The sequence below is a fragment of the Apis mellifera genome, linkage group LG7 (genome assembly GCF_003254395.2).
Source record: "Apis mellifera strain DH4 linkage group LG7, Amel_HAv3.1, whole genome shotgun sequence".
NCBI classification, from domain to species: Eukaryota; Metazoa; Arthropoda; class Insecta; order Hymenoptera; family Apidae; genus Apis; species Apis mellifera.
Window position 1 is genome coordinate 5,055,178 of NC_037644.1, and position 23,623 is coordinate 5,078,800.

Below are 23,623 nucleotides of genomic sequence, written 5' to 3' on the forward strand. Positions count from 1 at the left end.
TCCTTCTCATGAATATTCTTTATGAATTAATTTATTTCGTTAATTTTTATTTTATTTCATTTTTATTTTATTCTACCTTTTTTATTTAACAATTTTAAATTCATGAAATTAAGTTTATAGAATTAAAAAAATTTAAATTAATTAAAATTGTAATATTCCCAATATCAAAGTTAAATTTATTGTTCACATTGTTCTTCTTGACTAAACAATTTAAAATTGTTAAATAAAAAAGGAAGAATAAAATAAACAAAAAAATCAAAAATTAAAAATTTAATAAATTTTCAAAATTTAATTAGAATCGATATTATTTAGATAAGTAATTTTTCTTTATTCTTTTAGTAATATTATATTTATATTATATTCTTGTTTATATTTTATTTTTTTTACATCAATTCAATTTTGAACTTTGTGAAATCAATTAAATTCATTATTTATTGCATTAACTTATTTTTTTAAATTAAATTAAAATATTATACAGAATATTTCCAAATTGTTAGAACATCCGTAAATTCGAAATTTCTAAATAATTTTGAAATAATAATAATAATTTCGAATAATAATTTTTTTTCGAGAAATATTGTTTAGATTTATTCGTGTTTGATTAGCCAATGTTCAGCCAAAATTTCTGTAGCAGCTCGACTAGGCTATGTGCTTCGTATTTGGCTAGTGTTTTTTATTAACTCGTTAATAAAACCGTGACAAAAATTTTAACAAAGAAAAATATTGAAATTAAATTTTTAGATTTTTATAGATATTGGAACAATCTTGGAATATCCTATAAATTTTTATTATTACTTACTTATTATCAGATTATTACTTCATTATTACTTTTATAATTCAATTTAGTTTTATTTTTTTTAAATATATGACATTTAAATTATTATAATCTTTTTTTGTTAAATTTTTCTATAATCATAAATTTCTTTCTAATCATTAAATAAACGATTATGATAATATTATGATAATATTATTAAAAAAATCTCATGAAAATCTTATCAGAATATTTCATTTAATTTTTGGAACTTTTTCATTTCATTAATTATCATTTCAAATTAATTCAAATTTAAATTCTTTTAATAATTAATTAATTTTTTTTAATATAGTAAAAGATTATTATTTATTTTTTGTTACAATTTCTATTTTTTTTATTATTTTATTTATTTTTTATTTTTTAATATTTCTTAAGAGATTACATTCATTTAACTGCAACACAAAAAATGTATACTATTATTTTTATATTATTATTATATTATATATTATTTATTTATATTATTTATATATTATTATTATATTATATTATATTTATATATTATATATATATATATATATATATATATATATATATTATATTATATTATATATATATAATATTACATAATATTCTATATATATAATTCTTCAAACATTATATATTTATTATCATTTATCATTTAATAGCGATTCTAAGCAAAATATATGCGCATTGCATAATAATATACAAAAATATCAGTAATAAAAATTAATTAAAATAATAGAAATAAATGATATTATAGATGAATTATAATTAATATATATATAATATCAATTTTCTAAAAATATTCCACTATATTAATACTTTGTATAAATAATTTAACACAAAATTAAATAAGAAATACATTTTATATAATTAGAACAATAATAGAACTAATAGCAAGTAAAAAGCGCTTTATATGAATAACAATTATAAAATATATAAAGATAGCATTTTATAAAATTTATTTGTTTAATTAAACTAATATTATCTATCTATTAAAATCAAAAATAAACAAATATAGATAAAATTTCTTTGATTTAAAATATAGAGTGAAATAAAACAGCATTTTATAATATTTTAGACAACAAAATAAATTTATAAAATATTTTACATGCAAAACACGTAGAAGATAACATCGAATGAGTATAAATAATCTGTTATGTCAATAAGAATAATAAAAATATACCATTTTATAATAAGATATAAGTATTGGATAAAAAATCATTTTACTATGTTCCTGATACATGCAATGCAAATTGTTTTTTATTTTGATATATAACGAAAAATGTGATTGAATATAAATAATAAAAGAGCATAAATCTAATATTAATTAATTATGATTTTAAAATAATATTCTAATGATTCTAATGATTCAGATTATGAACAAAATACGAATCCCAAATATGAAATATGTATAAATATTTATATGTATAATATGTGCAATACATATATATAAATGATAGTGTATTTGAATAATAAATTTATTTTATATCTTTCTGTTAGAATTTGACAACATATATAAAAATTAAGATTATCGAATATATAATTTCAATAATCATATTATAATCATATGAGAAAGAATTTAGACATTTTCTATTATTATTGCATATAACACGAGTATTTTAATGGAAGTCGGTTATTCATGCAATGCACGGTTATTATGGGCCATTAATAATGTAGAGGAAAACCATTAGCATTTGCAATATTAGCCATGTAAAAGATGAGTTTAAATTATAAGATATGTGGTTAATTATCGATTGATTTAAAAAAATTTTGTTTAATAAATATCATTTTGTTTTAATGTCGCATGACAGTATATCACATTTTTAAAGAGAATATAAAAGCAGCAAAGTTATAAAGAATGGATATATGAAATTTTATTCATCATAAGAAAATCAGTTCTTTTCAGGGCCAAGAATTTTTAACATATAGATAATTCAAGAATCTCTTCTAGAATTGCTGAATTAATAAGTGCATTAGCTAATTAATGTTGATGATAAGTGCAACGAACTGAATGATAGATATTGATTCAATGATGTATGTTATTTTTTAATGTTATTTTATTTATAATCTATTTAATATTATATGAAAATTTGTTCAAAAATAATTCGTCCATTAATATTAAGAAAAAATATTCAGAAGACGATGATTTATATTTCAAAATTTAAATTAAATTTTTGATAAGTAGTTGATTTTATCTATATATTTTACTTACTAATGAATTGTATTATAATTTAATAATGTATAATGACTGTAATGCATGATTTATTTTTTTATCCAAATATGTAGTATATATTGATAATTTGATTCATTTTTATTCATTTATTTAAAAAATTTCATATATTATATTATATTACATTTATATTATATTTATCAATTTTTTTATACCACAATAACAATTAATTAGTTTATTCATTGTTCATAATATAATTTGATATAATTTTTTTATGAATAAAAAAATATTTGTTATATTTACTTTGATATTTTCTTTGAACTTGTATATCAGTATAATTAAAATACTATTGTTTTGACTGCGCTTCATAATAGTGTTTTTTTATTAACAACGAAATAATATGTATAACAAAACTTTTGCAAACGAAAATGTTATTTTGAAATTATCTCAAGAATCTTCAGTTTACGAATGTTTCAACATTTTCAGAACATTTAATATAAAATTCTGGGAAAATAAATTCTAAAAATTATATTTTCAAGATGAAAATTAAGTCGTTTTTTCAATTACTATGAGCGCGTGATCCATCATTTATTTTAACATATGCGAAAATATGATTATATATGTGTATAATATGATGATAATATTTTTTGATTATTTAAAGCCAATAACATATTTATAAATTATAAAAATATATTAAATAAATAAATATAATAAATAAATATAATAAATAACTATAATAAATAAAAAGTAAAAATAATAAATAGTATAATAAGTCAATATAAAAATAATATTCATACAAATTATATATATAAATATATAATATAAATTTATAAATTATATGTAATAAATTATATTTATTGTTATATAAATTATTTCTATTATTCGAATGACAGAATTTCTTAATTTTGCTTTTGCATTTCATTTTTTACATTTTTTTTTTTTACATTTTACATCATTATATTTTTCATTATATGCTCTCTTTAAAAATTAGGCTTATTTTAAAATATTATTTATTTTTATTTTATTTTAAAGCTTATTTTATATAAGATACCATAATACAATCATAGCATGAAATTTAATTTTGATGTATAATAATTTTTGATTCCCGTAGAAAATTAAATAATTATATTAAGATTGATGTTATTAATGATTTATATAATTATTATAATTATTTTATATATAATTATTATTATATAGATTAATATCAAGTTAATATTATCATTAAATTATTTTTAGTAAATTATAATTAATTTATTAAATTATTATTGCTTCTATACCAAACGAAAAATAATTATTTTTGATTTATTCTTTTGATTTTAAAATTTTGTTAATGTAAAGCTTAAAAGATAAATATTATTAAGAATATTTTTTATTTTTAGAAAAATGAAATATTTCATTAAAAGGCTATTTTTATTTTTCAATAACATGATTCTAATGTGAAAACAATATATGATATAATTTCATCAAATTAAAAGTTTCGCTTCAAATAAGTAATAAATTTCATATAAATAATTGCATATATTATTACAATACATTAAGTATAAAACTTAAAATCTTAAAATATAATAAATTTACTATTAAATTAAAGAAAATTAAAAAGAATAGTTACATTATTTTATAAACATTTATTTGTTCTCTCTAAAAATCAAAATTTTCATAAACATTGTATGGTTCAAAAATAAATCCGTAACATTTTTTATAAATTTTGCATATTCCATATTTTAAATATACTTTAAGTTTATAATTCAAAATTATGTAAATTTTGATTAAAAAATTTAATTTAAAAAATTCTCTAATAAATTAAAATTTAAAGAAGGGATATTATTATAAAAGAAAAAAAGTGAAAATATTATACATTTGTTACATTTAGATTATTTCGATTATTTTGCTAAAATATCAATAAATATCAAAAAAACAACATTAATTATTAAACTTAAAAATTCTATCAATATCTTAATTGTTTCAGATATACAGAAAAATAAAATCAAAAAAAAGAAAATAATAAAAATCAAAAAATAAATAACAAAACTTGAAAAAAAATATTACAACTGAGTATATATAAATTTTGAATATTCAATCAAAATTTACTATCAATATCAGAAACACAGAGAGAAATATATAAAACTACATATGATATAAAAGTGATATACATACATATACATAATGATATAAAAGTGAAATTTTAAAAAATGTGAAAATATTATCAGAAATATTATAAAAAAATTCTTAATAAATATAAAGATTATGATAAAAATTGCGATCAGCAATTAATGATATAAAAATATTGACGAAACAAAAAATAGCATTAGGACAAATTCTGTACCACAAAAACGATTTCAATGAAAACAAACTTTTCGATAAGAAAATCGATATAACAGAAAATCACAAATTTGAAAAAAACAATAAAACAATTTCTCAAAAAAATTCAATCACTCTCTGCATATTATGAGCAGAAACGCCGATAAAATAAAGCTAATTCTAAAAACGTTATTACAGTCAAAAGATGGAAGAGACATCAAAACAATAAACTCGTCTCAACAATTAAATTGTGACAATTCATCAATTTTCTACAACTATTGCTAATCATCGATTTCCATAAAAAAAAGTTGATTTCATCAAAACCTAAATCTGAAATATATAACATCGATAACAATATATACCAAAAAATATATACCTGATGAAAAGAATTAAATAAAAATCACTGAATGATCAGATATATAATCAGGAATATTAATTTCAAAACAGTGTTTGGCAGTAACAACAATTTCGTATGTATAAGACGCTTGATTTCATATAAATCGACGTTTCTGCACAGAAGTAACAGAAAATTATTGAATTTTTCGGAAGAAATCGTCGCTCGGACTGATTTCGAAAGAGCGATTTGCAGAAACATCGATTTTCGTGTGTAGAAACTGGAATTCCTCCCAAATCGAGGTTTCTGCCGAGAATTAACAGAAAATGAATTTTTCGTAAGAATTCGTCTTACCGCTCGTTTTCGAACCAGCGTTTGGCAGTATCACAATTTCGTATGTATAAGAAGCTTGATTTCTATAAATCGACGTTCCTGCACAGAAGTAACAGAAAATTATTGAATTTTTCGGAAGAAATCGTCGCTCGGACTGATTTCGAAAGAGCGATTTGCAGAAACATCGATTTTCGTGAGTAGAAACTTGAATTCCTCCCAAATCGAGGTTTCTGCCGAGAATTAACAGAAAATGAATTTTTCGTAAGAATTCGTCTTACCGCTCGTTTTCGAACCAACGTTTGGCAGTATCACAATTCCGTATGTATAAGACGCTTGATTTCATATAAATCGACGTTTCTGCACAGAAGTAACAGAAAATTATTGAATTTTTCGGAAGAAACCGTCGCTCGGACTGATTTCGAAAGAGCGATTTGCAGAAACATCGATTTTCGTGTGTAGAAACTTGAATTCCTCCCAAATCGAGGTTTCTGCCGAGAATTAACAGAAAATGAATTTTTCGTAAGAATTCGTCTTACCGCTCGTTTTCGAACCAGCGTTTGGCAGTATAACAATTTCGTATGTATAAGACGCTTGATTTCATATAAATCGACGTTTCTGCAAAGAAGTAACAGAAAATTATTGAATTTTTCGGAAGAAATCGTCGCTCGGACTGATTTCGAAAGAGCGATTTGCAGAAACATCGATTTTCGTGTGTAGAAACTTGAATTCCTCCCAAATCGAAGTTTCTGGCGAGAATTAACAGAAAATGAATTTTTCGTAAGAATTCGTCTTACCGCTCGTTTTCGAACCAACGTTTGGCAGTATCACAATTTCGTATGTATAAGACGCTTGATTTCATATAAATCGACGTTCCTGCACAGAAGTAACAGAAAATTATTGAATTTTTCGGAAGAAATCGTCGCTCGGACTGATTTCGAAAGAGCGATTTGCAGAAACATCGATTTTCGTGTGTAGAAACTTGAATTCCTCCCAAATCGAAGTTTCTGCCGAAAATTAACTGAAAATGAATTTTTCGTATGACACTCGCCTCATCGGCCGTTTTCGAACCAGCGTTTGGCAGTATCACAATTTCGTATGTATAAGACGCTTGATTTCATATAAATCGTCTTTTCTGCACAGAAGTAACAGAAAATTATTGAATTTTTCGGAAGAAATCGTCGCTCGGACTGATTTCGAAAGAGCGATTTGCAGAAACATCGATTTTCGTGTGTAGAAACTTGAATTCCTCCCAAATCGAGGTTTCTGCCGAGAATTAACAGAAAATGAATTTTTCGTAAGAATTCGTCTTACCGCTCGTTTTCGAACCAGCGTTTGGCAGTATCACAATTTCGTATGTATAAGACGCTTGATTTCATATAAATCGACGTTTCTGCAAAGAAGTAACAGAAAATTATTGAATTTTTCGGAAGAAATCGTCGCTCGGACTGATTTCGAAAGAGCGATTTGCAGAAACATCGATTTTCGTGTGTAGAAACTTGAATTCCTCCCAAATCGAAGTTTCTGGCGAGAATTAACAGAAAATGAATTTTTCGTAAGAATTCGTCTTACCGCTCGTTTTCGAACCAACGTTTGGCAGTATCACAATTTCGTATGTATAAGACGCTTGATTTCATATAAATCGACGTTCCTGCACAGAAGTAACAGAAAATTATTGAATTTTTCGGAAGAAATCGTCGCTCGGACTGATTTCGAAAGAGCGATTTGCAGAAACATCGATTTTCGTGTGTAGAAACTTGAATTCCTCCCAAATCGAAGTTTCTGCCGAAAATTAACTGAAAATGAATTTTTCGTATGAATCGCCTCATCGGCCGTTTTCGAACCAGCGTTTGGCAGTATCACAATTTCGTATGTATAAGAAGCTTGATTTCTATAAATCGACGTTCCTGCACAGAAGTAACAGAAAATTATTGAATTTTTCGGAAGAAATCGTCGCTCGGACTGATTTCGAAAGAGCGATTTGCAGAAACATCGATTTTCGTGTGTAGAAACTTGAATTCCTCCCAAATCGAGGTTTCTGCCGAGAATTAACAGAAAATGAATTTTTCGTAAGAATTCGTCTTACCGCTCGTTTTCGAACCAACGTTTGGCAGTATCACAATTTCGTATGTATAAGACGCTTGATTTCATATAAATCGACGTTTCTGCACAGAAGTAACAGAAAATTATTGAATTTTTCGGAAGAAATCGTCGCTCGGACTGATTTCGAAAGAGCGATTTGCAGAAACATCGATTTTCGTGTGTAGAAACTTGAATTCCTCCCAAATCGAGGTTTCTGCCGAGAATTAACAGAAAATGAATTTTTCGTAAGAATTCGTCTTACCGCTCGTTTTCGAACCAACGTTTGGCAGTATCACAATTTCGTATGTATAAGACGCTTGATTTCATATAAATCGACGTTTCTGCACAGAAGTAACAGAAAATTATTGAATTTTTCGGAAGAAATCGTCGCTCGGACTGATTTCGAAAGAGCGATTTGCAGAAACATCGATTTTCGTGTGTAGAAACTTGAATTCCTCCCAAATCGAAGTTTCTGGCGAGAATTAACAGAAAATGAATTTTTCGTAAGAATTCGTCTTACCGCTCGTTTTCGAACCAACGTTTGGCAGTATCACAATTTCGTATGTATAAGACGCTTGATTTCATATAAATCGACGTTCCTGCACAGAAGTAACAGAAAATTATTGAATTTTTCGGAAGAAATCGTCGCTCGGACTGATTTCGAAAGAGCGATTTGCAGAAACATCGATTTTCGTGTGTAGAAACTTGAATTCCTCCCAAATCGAGTTTCTGCCGAGAATTAACAGAAAATGAATTTTTCGTAAGAATTCGTCTTACCGCTCGTTTTCGAACCAACGTTTGGCAGTATCACAATTTCGTATGTATAAGACGCTTGATTTCATATAAATCGACGTTTCTGCACAGAAGTAACAGAAAATTATTGAATTTTTCGGAAGAAATCGTCGCTCGGACTGATTTCGAAAGAGCGATTTGCAGAAACATCGATTTTCGTGTGTAGAAACTTGAATTCCTCCCAAATCGAGGTTTCTGCCGAGAATTAACAGAAAATGAATTTTTCGTAAGAATTCGTCTTACCGCTCGTTTTCGAACCAACGTTTGGCAGTATCACAATTTCGTATGTATAAGACGCTTGATTTCATATAAATCGACGTTCTGCACAGAAGTAACAGAAAATTATTGAATTTTTCGGAAGAAATCGTCGCTCGGACTGATTTCGAAAGAGCGATTTGCAGAAACATCGATTTTCGTGTGTAGAAACTTGAATTCCTCCCAAATCGAGGTTTCTGCCGAGAATTAACAGAAAATGAATTTTTCGTAAGAATTCGTCTTACCGCTCGTTTTCGAACCAACGTTTGGCAGTATCACAATTTCGTATGTATAAGACGCTTGATTTCATATAAATCGACGTTTCTGCACAGAAGTAACAGAAAATTATTGAATTTTTCGGAAGAAATCGTCGCTCGGACTGATTTCGAAAGAGCGATTTGCAGAAACATCGATTTTCGTGTGTAGAAACTTGAATTCCTCCCAAATCGAGGTTTCTGCCGAGAATTAACAGAAAATGAATTTTTCGTAAGAATTCGTCTTACCGCTCGTTTTCGAACCAACGTTTGGCAGTATCACAATTTCGTATGTATAAGACGCTTGATTTCATATAAATCGACGTTCTGCACAGAAGTAACAGAAAATTATTGAATTTTTCGGAAGAAATCGTCGCTCGGACTGATTTCGAAAGAGCGATTTGCAGAAACATCGATTTTCGTGTGTAGAAACTTGAATTCCTCCCAAATCGAGGTTTCTGCCGAGAATTAACAGAAAATGAATTTTTCGTAAGAATTCGTCTTACCGCTCGTTTTCGAACCAACGTTTGGCAGTATCACAATTTCGTATGTATAAGACGCTTGATTTCATATAAATCGACGTTTCTGCACAGAAGTAACAGAAAATTATTGAATTTTTCGGAAGAAATCGTCGCTCGGACTGATTTCGAAAGAGCGATTTGCAGAAACATCGATTTTCGTGTGTAGAAACTTGAATTCCTCCCAAATCGAGGTTTCTGCCGAGAATTAACAGAAAATGAATTTTTCGTAAGAATTCGTCTTACCGCTCGTTTTCGAACCAACGTTTGGCAGTATCACAATTTCGTATGTATAAGACGCTTGATTTCATATAAATCGACGTTTCTGCACAGAAGTAACAGAAAATTATTGAATTTTTCGGAAGAAATCGTCGCTCGGACTGATTTCGAAAGAGCGATTTGCAGAAACATCGATTTTCGTGTGTAGAAACTTGAATTCCTCCCAAATCGAGGTTTCTGCCGAGAATTAACAGAAAATGAATTTTTCGTAAGAATTCGTCTTACCGCTCGTTTTCGAACCAACGTTTGGCAGTATCACAATTTCGTATGTATAAGACGCTTGATTTCATATAAATCGACGTTCCTGCACAGAAGTAACAGAAAATTATTGAATTTTTCGGAAGAAATCGTCGCTCGGACTGATTTCGAAAGAGCGATTTGCAGAAACATCGATTTTCGTGTGTAGAAACTTGAATTCCTCCCAAATCGAGGTTTCTGCCGAGAATTAACAGAAAATGAATTTTTCGTAAGAATTCGTCTTACCGCTCGTTTTCGAACCAACGTTTGGCAGTATCACAATTTCGTATGTATAAGACGCTTGATTTCATATAAATCGACGTTTCTGCACAGAAGTAACAGAAAATTATTGAATTTTTCGGAAGAAATCGTCGCTCGGACTGATTTCGAAAGAGCGATTTGCAGAAACATCGATTTTCGTGTGTAGAAACTTGAATTCCTCCCAAATCGAGGTTTCTGCCGAGAATTAACAGAAAATGAATTTTTCGTAAGAATTCGTCTTACCGCTCGTTTTCGAACCAACGTTTGGCAGTATCACAATTTCGTATGTATAAGACGCTTGATTTCATATAAATCGACGTTTCTGCACAGAAGTAACAGAAAATTATTGAATTTTTCGGAAGAAATCGTCGCTCGGACTGATTTCGAAAGAGCGATTTGCAGAAACATCGATTTTCGTGTGTAGAAACTTGAATTCCTCCCAAATCGAGGTTTCTGCCGAGAATTAACAGAAAATGAATTTTTCGTAAGAATTCGTCTTACCGCTCGTTTTCGAACCAACGTTTGGCAGTATCACAATTTCGTATGTATAAGACGCTTGATTTCATATAAATCGACGTTTCTGCACAGAAGTAACAGAAAATTATTGAATTTTTCGGAAGAAATCGTCGCTCGGACTGATTTCGAAAGAGCGATTTGCAGAAACATCGATTTTCGTGTGTAGAAACTTGAATTCCTCCCAAATCGAGGTTTCTGCCGAGAATTAACAGAAAATGAATTTTTCGTAAGAATTCGTCTTACCGCTCGTTTTCGAACCAACGTTTGGCAGTATCACAATTTCGTATGTATAGACGCTTGATTTCATATAAATCGACGTTTCTGCACAGAAGTAACAGAAAATTATTGAATTTTTCGGAAGAAATCGTCGCTCGGACTGATTTCGAAAGAGCGATTTGCAGAAACATCGATTTTCGTGTGTAGAAACTTGAATTCCTCCCAAATCGAGGTTTCTGCCGAGAATTAACAGAAAATGAATTTTTCGTAAGAATTCGTCTTACCGCTCGTTTTCGAACCAACGTTTGGCAGTATCACAATTTCGTATGTATAAGACGCTTGATTTCATATAAATCGACGTTTCTGCACAGAAGTAACAGAAAATTATTGAATTTTTCGGAAGAAATCGTCGCTCGGACTGATTTCGAAAGAGCGATTTGCAGAAACATCGATTTTCGTGTGTAGAAACTTGAATTCCTCCCAAATCGAGGTTTCTGCCGAGAATTAACAGAAAATGAATTTTTCGTAAGAATTCGTCTTACCGCTCGTTTTCGAACCAACGTTTGGCAGTATCACAATTTCGTATGTATAAGACGCTTGATTTCATATAAATCGACGTTTCTGCACAGAAGTAACAGAAAATTATTGAATTTTTCGGAAGAAATCGTCGCTCGGACTGATTTCGAAAGAGCGATTTGCAGAAACATCGATTTTCGTGTGTAGAAACTTGAATTCCTCCCAAATCGAGGTTTCTGCCGAGAATTAACAGAAAATGAATTTTTCGTAAGAATTCGTCTTACCGCTCGTTTTCGAACCAACGTTTGGCAGTATCACAATTTCGTATGTATACGACGCTTGATTTCATATAAATCGACGTTTCTGCACAGAAGTAACAGAAAATTATTGAATTTTTCGGAAGAAATCGTCGCTCGGACTGATTTCGAAAGAGCGATTTGCAGAAACATCGATTTTCGTGTGTAGAAACTTGAATTCCTCCCAAATCGAGGTTTCTGCCGAGAATTAACAGAAAATGAATTTTTCGTAAGAATTCGTCTTACCGCTCGTTTTCGAACCAACGTTTGGCAGTATCACAATTTCGTATGTATACGACGCTTGATTTCATATAAATCGACGTTTCTGCACAGAAGTAACAGAAAATTATTGAATTTTTCGGAAGAAATCGTCGCTCGGACTGATTTCGAAAGAGCGATTTGCAGAAACATCGATTTTCGTGTGTAGAAACTTGAATTCCTCCCAAATCGAGGTTTCTGCCGAGAATTAACAGAAAATGAATTTTTCGTAAGAATTCGTCTTACCGCTCGTTTTCGAACCAACGTTTGGCAGTATCACAATTTCGTATGTATACGACGCTTGATTTCATATAAATCGACGTTTCTGCACAGAAGTAACAGAAAATTATTGAATTTTTCGGAAGAAATCGTCGCTCGGACTGATTTCGAAAGAGCGATTTGCAGAAACATCGATTTTCGTGTGTAGAAACTTGAATTCCTCCCAAATCGAGGTTTCTGCCGAGAATTAACAGAAAATGAATTTTTCGTAAGAATTCGTCTTACCGCTCGTTTTCGAACCAACGTTTGGCAGTATCACAATTTCGTATGTATACGACGCTTGATTTCATATAAATCGACGTTTCTGCACAGAAGTAACAGAAAATTATTGAATTTTTCGGAAGAAATCGTCGCTCGGACTGATTTCGAAAGAGCGATTTGCAGAAACATCGATTTTCGTGTGTAGAAACTTGAATTCCTCCCAAATCGAGGTTTCTGCCGAGAATTAACAGAAAATGAATTTTTCGTAAGAATTCGTCTTACCGCTCGTTTTCGAACCAACGTTTGGCAGTATCACAATTTCGTATGTATAAGACGCTTGATTTCATATAAATCGACGTTTCTGCACAGAAGTAACAGAAAATTATTGAATTTTTCGGAAGAAATCGTCGCTCGGACTGATTTCGAAAGAGCGATTTGCAGAAACATCGATTTTCGTGTGTAGAAACTTGAATTCCTCCCAAATCGAGGTTTCTGCCGAGAATTAACAGAAAATGAATTTTTCGTAAGAATTCGTCTTACCGCTCGTTTTCGAACCAACGTTTGGCAGTATCACAATTTCGTATGTATAAGACGCTTGATTTCATATAAATCGACGTTTCTGCACAGAAGTAACAGAAAATTATTGAATTTTTCGGAAGAAATCGTCGCTCGGACTGATTTCGAAAGAGCGATTTGCAGAAACATCGATTTTCGTGTGTAGAAACTTGAATTCCTCCCAAATCGAGGTTTCTGCCGAGAATTAACAGAAAATGAATTTTTCGTAAGAATTCGTCTTACCGCTCGTTTTCGAACCAACGTTTGGCAGTATCACAATTTCGTATGTATACGACGCTTGATTTCATATAAATCGACGTTTCTGCACAGAAGTAACAGAAAATTATTGAATTTTTCGGAAGAAATCGTCGCTCGGACTGATTTCGAAAGAGCGATTTGCAGAAACATCGATTTTCGTGTGTAGAAACTTGAATTCCTCCCAAATCGAGGTTTCTGCCGAGAATTAACAGAAAATGAATTTTTCGTAAGAATTCGTCTTACCGCTCGTTTTCGAACCAACGTTTGGCAGTATCACAATTTCGTATGTATAAGACGCTTGATTTCATATAAATCGACGTTTCTGCACAGAAGTAACAGAAAATTATTGAATTTTTCGGAAGAAATCGTCGCTCGGACTGATTTCGAAAGAGCGATTTGCAGAAACATCGATTTTCGTGTGTAGAAACTTGAATTCCTCCCAAATCGAGGTTTCTGCCGAGAATTAACAGAAAATGAATTTTTCGTAAGAATTCGTCTTACCGCTCGTTTTCGAACCAACGTTTGGCAGTATCACAATTTCGTATGTATACGACGCTTGATTTCATATAAATCGACGTTTCTGCACAGAAGTAACAGAAAATTATTGAATTTTTCGGAAGAAATCGTCGCTCGGACTGATTTCGAAAGAGCGATTTGCAGAAACATCGATTTTCGTGTGTAGAAACTTGAATTCCTCCCAAATCGAGGTTTCTGCCGAGAATTAACAGAAAATGAATTTTTCGTAAGAATTCGTCTTACCGCTCGTTTTCGAACCAACGTTTGGCAGTATCACAATTTCGTATGTATACGACGCTTGATTTCATATAAATCGACGTTTCTGCACAGAAGTAACAGAAAATTATTGAATTTTTCGGAAGAAATCGTCGCTCGGACTGATTTCGAAAGAGCGATTTGCAGAAACATCGATTTTCGTGTGTAGAAACTTGAATTCCTCCCAAATCGAGGTTTCTGCCGAGAATTAACAGAAAATGAATTTTTCGTAAGAATTCGTCTTACCGCTCGTTTTCGAACCAACGTTTGGCAGTATCACAATTTCGTATGTATAGACGCTTGATTTCATATAAATCGACGTTTCTGCACAGAAGTAACAGAAAATTATTGAATTTTTCGGAAGAAATCGTCGCTCGGACTGATTTCGAAAGAGCGATTTGCAGAAACATCGATTTTCGTGTGTAGAAACTTGAATTCCTCCCAAATCGAGGTTTCTGCCGAGAATTAACAGAAAATGAATTTTTCGTAAGAATTCGTCTTACCGCTCGTTTTCGAACCAACGTTTGGCAGTATCACAATTTCGTATGTATACGACGCTTGATTTCATATAAATCGACGTTTCTGCACAGAAGTAACAGAAAATTATTGAATTTTTCGGAAGAAATCGTCGCTCGGACTGATTTCGAAAGAGCGATTTGCAGAAACATCGATTTTCGTGTGTAGAAACTTGAATTCCTCCCAAATCGAGGTTTCTGCCGAGAATTAACAGAAAATGAATTTTTCGTAAGAATTCGTCTTACCGCTCGTTTTCGAACCAACGTTTGGCAGTATCACAATTTCGTATGTATACGACGCTTGATTTCATATAAATCGACGTTTCTGCACAGAAGTAACAGAAAATTATTGAATTTTTCGGAAGAAATCGTCGCTCGGACTGATTTCGAAAGAGCGATTTGCAGAAACATCGATTTTCGTGTGTAGAAACTTGAATTCCTCCCAAATCGAGGTTTCTGCCGAGAATTAACAGAAAATGAATTTTTCGTAAGAATTCGTCTTACCGCTCGTTTTCGAACCAACGTTTGGCAGTATCACAATTTCGTATGTATAAGACGCTTGATTTCATATAAATCGACGTTTCTGCACAGAAGTAACAGAAAATTATTGAATTTTTCGGAAGAAATCGTCGCTCGGACTGATTTCGAAAGAGCGATTTGCAGAAACATCGATTTTCGTGTGTAGAAACTTGAATTCCTCCCAAATCGAGGTTTCTGCCGAGAATTAACAGAAAATGAATTTTTCGTAAGAATTCGTCTTACCGCTCGTTTTCGAACCAACGTTTGGCAGTATCACAATTTCGTATGTATACGACGCTTGATTTCATATAAATCGACGTTTCTGCACAGAAGTAACAGAAAATTATTGAATTTTTCGGAAGAAATCGTCGCTCGGACTGATTTCGAAAGAGCGATTTGCAGAAACATCGATTTTCGTGTGTAGAAACTTGAATTCCTCCCAAATCGAGGTTTCTGCCGAGAATTAACAGAAAATGAATTTTCGTAAGAATTCGTCTTACCGCTCGTTTTCGAACCAACGTTTGGCAGTATCACAATTTCGTATGTATACGACGCTTGATTTCATATAAATCGACGTTTCTGCACAGAAGTAACAGAAAATTATTGAATTTTTCGGAAGAAATCGTCGCTCGGACTGATTTCGAAAGAGCGATTTGCAGAAACATCGATTTTCGTGTGTAGAAACTTGAATTCCTCCCAAATCGAGGTTTCTGCCGAGAATTAACAGAAAATGAATTTTTCGTAAGAATTCGTCTTACCGCTCGTTTTCGAACCAACGTTTGGCAGTATCACAATTTCGTATGTATACGACGCTTGATTTCATATAAATCGACGTTTCTGCACAGAAGTAACAGAAAATTATTGAATTTTTCGGAAGAAATCGTCGCTCGGACTGATTTCGAAAGAGCGATTTGCAGAAACATCGATTTTCGTGTGTAGAAACTTGAATTCCTCCCAAATCGAGGTTTCTGCCGAGAATTAACAGAAAATGAATTTTTCGTAAGAATTCGTCTTACCGCTCGTTTTCGAACCAACGTTTGGCAGTATCACAATTTCGTATGTATACGACGCTTGATTTCATATAAATCGACGTTTCTGCACAGAAGTAACAGAAAATTATTGAATTTTTCGGAAGAAATCGTCGCTCGGACTGATTTCGAAAGAGCGATTTGCAGAAACATCGATTTTCGTGTGTAGAAACTTGAATTCCTCCCAAATCGAGGTTTCTGCCGAGAATTAACAGAAAATGAATTTTTCGTAAGAATTCGTCTTACCGCTCGTTTTCGAACCAACGTTTGGCAGTATCACAATTTCGTATGTATACGACGCTTGATTTCATATAAATCGACGTTTCTGCACAGAAGTAACAGAAAATTATTGAATTTTTCGGAAGAAATCGTCGCTCGGACTGATTTCGAAAGAGCGATTTGCAGAAACATCGATTTTCGTGTGTAGAAACTTGAATTCCTCCCAAATCGAGGTTTCTGCCGAGAATTAACAGAAAATGAATTTTTCGTAAGAATTCGTCTTACCGCTCGTTTTCGAACCAACGTTTGGCAGTATCACAATTTCGTATGTATACGACGCTTGATTTCATATAAATCGACGTTTCTGCACAGAAGTAACAGAAAATTATTGAATTTTTCGGAAGAAATCGTCGCTCGGACTGATTTCGAAAGAGCGATTTGCAGAAACATCGATTTTCGTGTGTAGAAACTTGAATTCCTCCCAAATCGAGGTTTCTGCCGAGAATTAACAGAAAATGAATTTTTCGTAAGAATTCGTCTTACCGCTCGTTTTCGAACCAACGTTTGGCAGTATCACAATTTCGTATGTATACGACGCTTGATTTCATATAAATCGACGTTTCTGCACAGAAGTAACAGAAAATTATTGAATTTTTCGGAAGAAATCGTCGCTCGGACTGATTTCGAAAGAGCGATTTGCAGAAACATCGATTTTCGTGTGTAGAAACTTGAATTCCTCCCAAATCGAGGTTTCTGCCGAGAATTAACAGAAAATGAATTTTTCGTAAGAATTCGTCTTACCGCTCGTTTTCGAACCAACGTTTGGCAGTATCACAATTTCGTATGTATACGACGCTTGATTTCATATAAATCGACGTTTCTGCACAGAAGTAACAGAAAATTATTGAATTTTTCGGAAGAAATCGTCGCTCGGACTGATTTCGAAAGAGCGATTTGCAGAAACATCGATTTTCGTGTGTAGAAACTTGAATTCCTCCCAAATCGAGGTTTCTGCCGAGAATTAACAGAAAATGAATTTTTCGTAAGAATTCGTCTTACCGCTCGTTTTCGAACCAACGTTTGGCAGTATCACAATTTCGTATGTATACGACGCTTGATTTCATATAAATCGACGTTTCTGCACAGAAGTAACAGAAAATTATTGAATTTTTCGGAAGAAATCGTCGCTCGGACTGATTTCGAAAGAGCGATTTGCAGAAACATCGATTTTCGTGTGTAGAAACTTGAATTCCTCCCAAATCGAGGTTTCTGCCGAGAATTAACAGAAAATGAATTTTTCGTAAGAATTCGTCTTACCGCTCGTTTTCGAACCAACGTTTGGCAGTATCACAATTTCGTATGTATACGACGCTTGATTTCATATAAATCGACGTTTCTGCACAGAAGTAACAGAAAATTATTGAATTTTTCGGAAGAAATCGTCGCTCGGACTGATTTCGAAAGAGCGATTTGCAGAAACATCGATTTTCGTGTGTAGAAACTTGAATTCCTCCCAAATCGAGGTTTCTGCCGAGAATTAACAGAAAATGAATTTTTCGTAAGAATTCGTCTTACCGCTCGTTTTCGAACCAACGTTTGGCAGTATCACAATTTCGTATGTATACGACGCTTGATTTCATATAAATCGACGTTTCTGCACAGAAGTAACAGAAAATTATTGAATTTTTCGGAAGAAATCGTCGCTCGGACTGATTTCGAAAGAGCGATTTGCAGAAACATCGATTTTCGTGTGTAGAAACTTGAATTCCTCCCAAATCGAGGTTTCTGCCGAGAATTAACAGAAAATGAATTTTTCGTAAGAATTCGTCTTACCGCTCGTTTTCGAACCAACGTTTGGCAGTATCACAATTTCGTATGTATAAGACGCTTGATTTCATATAAATCGACGTTTCTGCACAGAAGTAACAGAAAATTATTGAATTTTTCGGAAGAAATCGTCGCTCGGACTGATTTCGAAAGAGCGATTTGCAGAAACATCGATTTTCGTGTGTAGAAACTTGAATTCCTCCCAAATCGAGGTTTCTGCCGAGAATTAACAGAAAATGAATTTTTCGTAAGAATTCGTCTTACCGCTCGTTTTCGAACCAACGTTTGGCAGTATCACAATTTCGTATGTATACGACGCTTGATTTCATATAAATCGACGTTTCTGCACAGAAGTAACAGAAAATTATTGAATTTTTCGGAAGAAATCGTCGCTCGGACTGATTTCGAAAGAGCGATTTGCAGAAACATCGATTTTCGTGTGTAGAAACTTGAATTCCTCCCAAATCGAGGTTTCTGCCGAGAATTAACAGAAAATGAATTTTTCGTAAGAATTCGTCTTACCGCTCGTTTTCGAACCAACGTTTGGCAGTATCACAATTTCGTATGTATACGACGCTTGATTTCATATAAATCGACGTTTCTGCACAGAAGTAACAGAAAATTATTGAATTTTTCGGAAGAAATCGTCGCTCGGACTGATTTCGAAAGAGCGATTTGCAGAAACATCGATTTTCGTGTGTAGAAACTTGAATTCCTCCCAAATCGAGGTTTCTGCCGAGAATTAACAGAAAATGAATTTTTCGTAAGAATTCGTCTTACCGCTCGTTTTCGAACCAACGTTTGGCAGTATCACAATTTCGTATGTATACGACGCTTGATTTCATATAAATCGACGTTTCTGCACAGAAGTAACAGAAAATTATTGAATTTTTCGGAAGAAATCGTCGCTCGGACTGATTTCGAAAGAGCGATTTGCAGAAACATCGATTTTCGTGTGTAGAAACTTGAATTCCTCCCAAATCGAGGTTTCTGCCGAGAATTAACAGAAAATGAATTTTTCGTAAGAATTCGTCTTACCGCTCGTTTTCGAACCAACGTTTGGCAGTATCACAATTTCGTATGTATACGACGCTTGATTTCATATAAATCGACGTTTCTGCACAGAAGTAACAGAAAATTATTGAATTTTTCGGAAGAAATCGTCGCTCGGACTGATTTCGAAAGAGCGATTTGCAGAAACATCGATTTTCGTGTGTAGAAACTTGAATTCCTCCCAAATCGAGGTTTCTGCCGAGAATTAACAGAAAATGAATTTTTCGTAAGAATTCGTCTTACCGCTCGTTTTCGAACCAACGTTTGGCAGTATCACAATTTCGTATGTATACGACGCTTGATTTCATATAAATCGACGTTTCTGCACAGAAGTAACAGAAAATTATTGAATTTTTCGGAAGAAATCGTCGCTCGGACTGATTTCGAAAGAGCGATTTGCAGAAACATCGATTTTCGTGTGTAGAAACTTGAATTCCTCCCAAATCGAGGTTTCTGCCGAGAATTAACAGAAAATGAATTTTTCGTAAGAATTCGTCTTACCGCTCGTTTTCGAACCAACGTTTGGCAGTATCACAATTTCGTATGTATACGACGCTTGATTTCATATAAATCGACGTTTCTGCACAGAAGTAACAGAAAATTATTGAATTTTTCGGAAGAAATCGTCGCTCGGACTGATTTCGAAAGAGCGATTTGCAGAAACATCGATTTTCGTGTGTAGAAACTTGAATTCCTCCCAAATCGAGGTTTCTGCCGAGAATTAACAGAAAATGAATTTTTCGTAAGAATTCGTCTTACCGCTCGTTTTCGAACCAACGTTTGGCAGTATCACAATTTCGTATGTATACGACGCTTGATTTCATATAAATCGACGTTTCTGCACAGAAGTAACAGAAAATTATTGAATTTTTCGGAAGAAATCGTCGCTCGGACTGATTTCGAAAGAGCGATTTGCAGAAACATCGATTTTCGTGTGTAGAAACTTGAATTCCTCCCAAATCGAGGTTTCTGCCGAGAATTAACAGAAAATGAATTTTTCGTAAGAATTCGTCTTACCGCTCGTTTTCGAACCAACGTTTGGCAGTATCACAATTTCGTATGTATACGACGCTTGATTTCATATAAATCGACGTTTCTGCACAGAAGTAACAGAAAATTATTGAATTTTTCGGAAGAAATCGTCGCTCGGACTGATTTCGAAAGAGCGATTTGCAGAAACATCGATTTTCGTGTGTAGAAACTTGAATTCCTCCCAAATCGAGGTTTCTGCCGAGAATTAACAGAAAATGAATTTTTCGTAAGAATTCGTCTTACCGCTCGTTTTCGAACCAACGTTTGGCAGTATCACAATTTCGTATGTATACGACGCTTGATTTCATATAAATCGACGTTTCTGCACAGAAGTAACAGAAAATTATTGAATTTTTCGGAAGAAATCGTCGCTCGGACTGATTTCGAAAGAGCGATTTGCAGAAACATCGATTTTCGTGTGTAGAAACTTGAATTCCTCCCAAATCGAGGTTTCTGCCGAGAATTAACAGAAAATGAATTTTTCGTAAGAATTCGTCTTACCGCTCGTTTTCGAACCAACGTTTGGCAGTATCACAATTTCGTATGTATAAGACGCTTGATTTCATATAAATCGACGTTTCTGCACAGAAGTAACAGAAAATTATTGAATTTTTCGGAAGAAATCGTCGCTCGGACTGATTTCGAAAGAGCGATTTGCAGAAACATCGATTTTCGTGTGTAGAAACTTGAATTCCTCCCAAATCGAGGTTTCTGCCGAGAATTAACAGAAAATGAATTTTTCGTAAGAATTCGTCTTACCGCTCGTTTTCGAACCAACGTTTGGCAGTATCACAATTTCGTATGTATAAGCGCTTGATTTCATATAAATCGACGTTTCTGCACAGAAGTAACAGAAAATTATTGAATTTTTCGGAAGAAATCGTCGTCGAACGATTTCAAACGACGAAATTGTGATACTGGCAACGTGGTTCTGAAAACGAGCGGTAAGACGAATTCTTACGAAAAATTCATTTTCTGTTTAATTCTCGGCAGCAACGCTCGATTTGGGAGGAATTCCAGTTTCTACATCACGAAAAATCGATGTTTCTGCAAATCGCTCTTTCGGAATCTTCGAGCGACGATTCTTCCAAAAATTCAATAATTTCTCTGTTACTTCTGTGGCAGAACGTCGATTTATATGAATCAAGCGTCGTATACATACGAAAATTGTGATACTGCCAAACGTTGGTTTCGAAACGCAAGCGGTAAGCCGAATTCTTACGAAAATTCATTTTCTGTTAATTCTCGGCAGAAACCTCGATTGGAGGAACAAGTTCTAAGAAATCGTTCTGCAAGCTCTTTCGAAAATCAGTCGAACGACGATTTTTTTTCCAGAAAAATTAACATAATTTTCTGTTACTTCTGTGGCAGAAACGTCGATTATATATGAACTCAAGCGTCGTATACATACGAAATTGTGATACTCGAACGTTGTTCGTAAAACGAGCGTAAGACAGAATTCTTACGAAAATTCATTTTCTTTTAATTCTCGGCAGAAACCTCGATTTGGGAGGAATTCAAGTTTCTACACACGAAAATCGATGTTTCTGCAAATCGCTCTTTCGAAATCAGTTCCGAGCGACGATTTCTTCCGAAAAATTCAATAATTTTCTGGTTACTTTCTGTGGCAGAAACGTCGATTTATATGAAATCAAAGCGTCGTTACATACGAAATTGTGATACTGCCAAACGTTGGTTCGAAAACGCAGCGTAAGACGAATCTTACGAAAATTCATTTTCTGTTAATTCTCGCAGAAACCTCGATTTGGGAGGAATTCAAGTTTCTACATACCGAAAATCGATGTTTTCTGCAAATCGCTCTTTTCGAATCAGTACGATCGACGATTTCTTCCGAAAAAATTCACTAATTTTGGTGTTACTTCTGTGCAGAAACGTCGATTTATATGAAATCAAGCGTCGTATACATACGAAATTGTGATACTGCCAAACGTTGGTTCGAAAACGAGCGTTAAGACGAATTCTTACGAAAAATTCATTTCTTGTTAATTCTCGGCAGAAACCTCGATTTGGGAGGAATTCAAGTTCTATAACACGAAAATCGATGTTTCTGCAAATCGCTCTTCGAAATCAGTCCGAGCGACGATTTTTCCGAAAATTCAATAATTTTTCCTGTTACTTCTGTGCGAAAACGTCGATTTATATAATAAATCAAGCGTCGATATACATACGAAATTGTGATACTGCCAAACGTTGGTTGAAAACGAGCGTAAGACGAATTCTGTACGAAAATTCATTTTCTGTTAATTCTCGCAGAACACTCGATTGGGAGGAATTCAAGTTTCTACACACGAAAATCGATGTTTCTGCAAATCGCTCTTTCGAAATCAGTCCGAGCGACGATTTCTTCCGAAAAATTCATAATTTTCTTGTTACTTCTGTGCAGAAACGTCGATTTATATGAAATCAAGCGTCGACATACATACGAAAATTGTGGATACTGCGAAACGTTGGTCGAAAACGAGCGGTTAAGACGAATTCTTACGAAAAATTCATTTTCATTTTAATTCTCGGCAGAAACCTCGATTTGGGAGGATTCAAGTTTCTATACACGAAATCGATGTTTCTGCAAATCGCCTTTCGAAATCAGTCCGAGCGACGATTTCTTTTTCCGAAAATTCAATAATTTCCTGTTACTTCTTGGCAGAAACGTCGATTTATATGAAATCAGCGTCGTATACATACGAAAATTGTGATACTGCCAAACGTTGGTTCGAAAACGAGCGGTAAGTACGAATTCTTACGAAAAATTCATTTTCTGTTAATTCTCGCAGAAACCTCGATTTGGGAGGAATTCAAGTTTCAACATCGAAAATCGATGTTTTGCAAATCGCTCTTTCGAAATCAAGTTACGATCGACGATTTCTTCCGAAAAATTCAATAATTTTCGTTACTTCTGTGCAGAAAGTCGATTTATATGAAATCAAGCGTCGTAATACATACGAATTGTGATACTGCCAA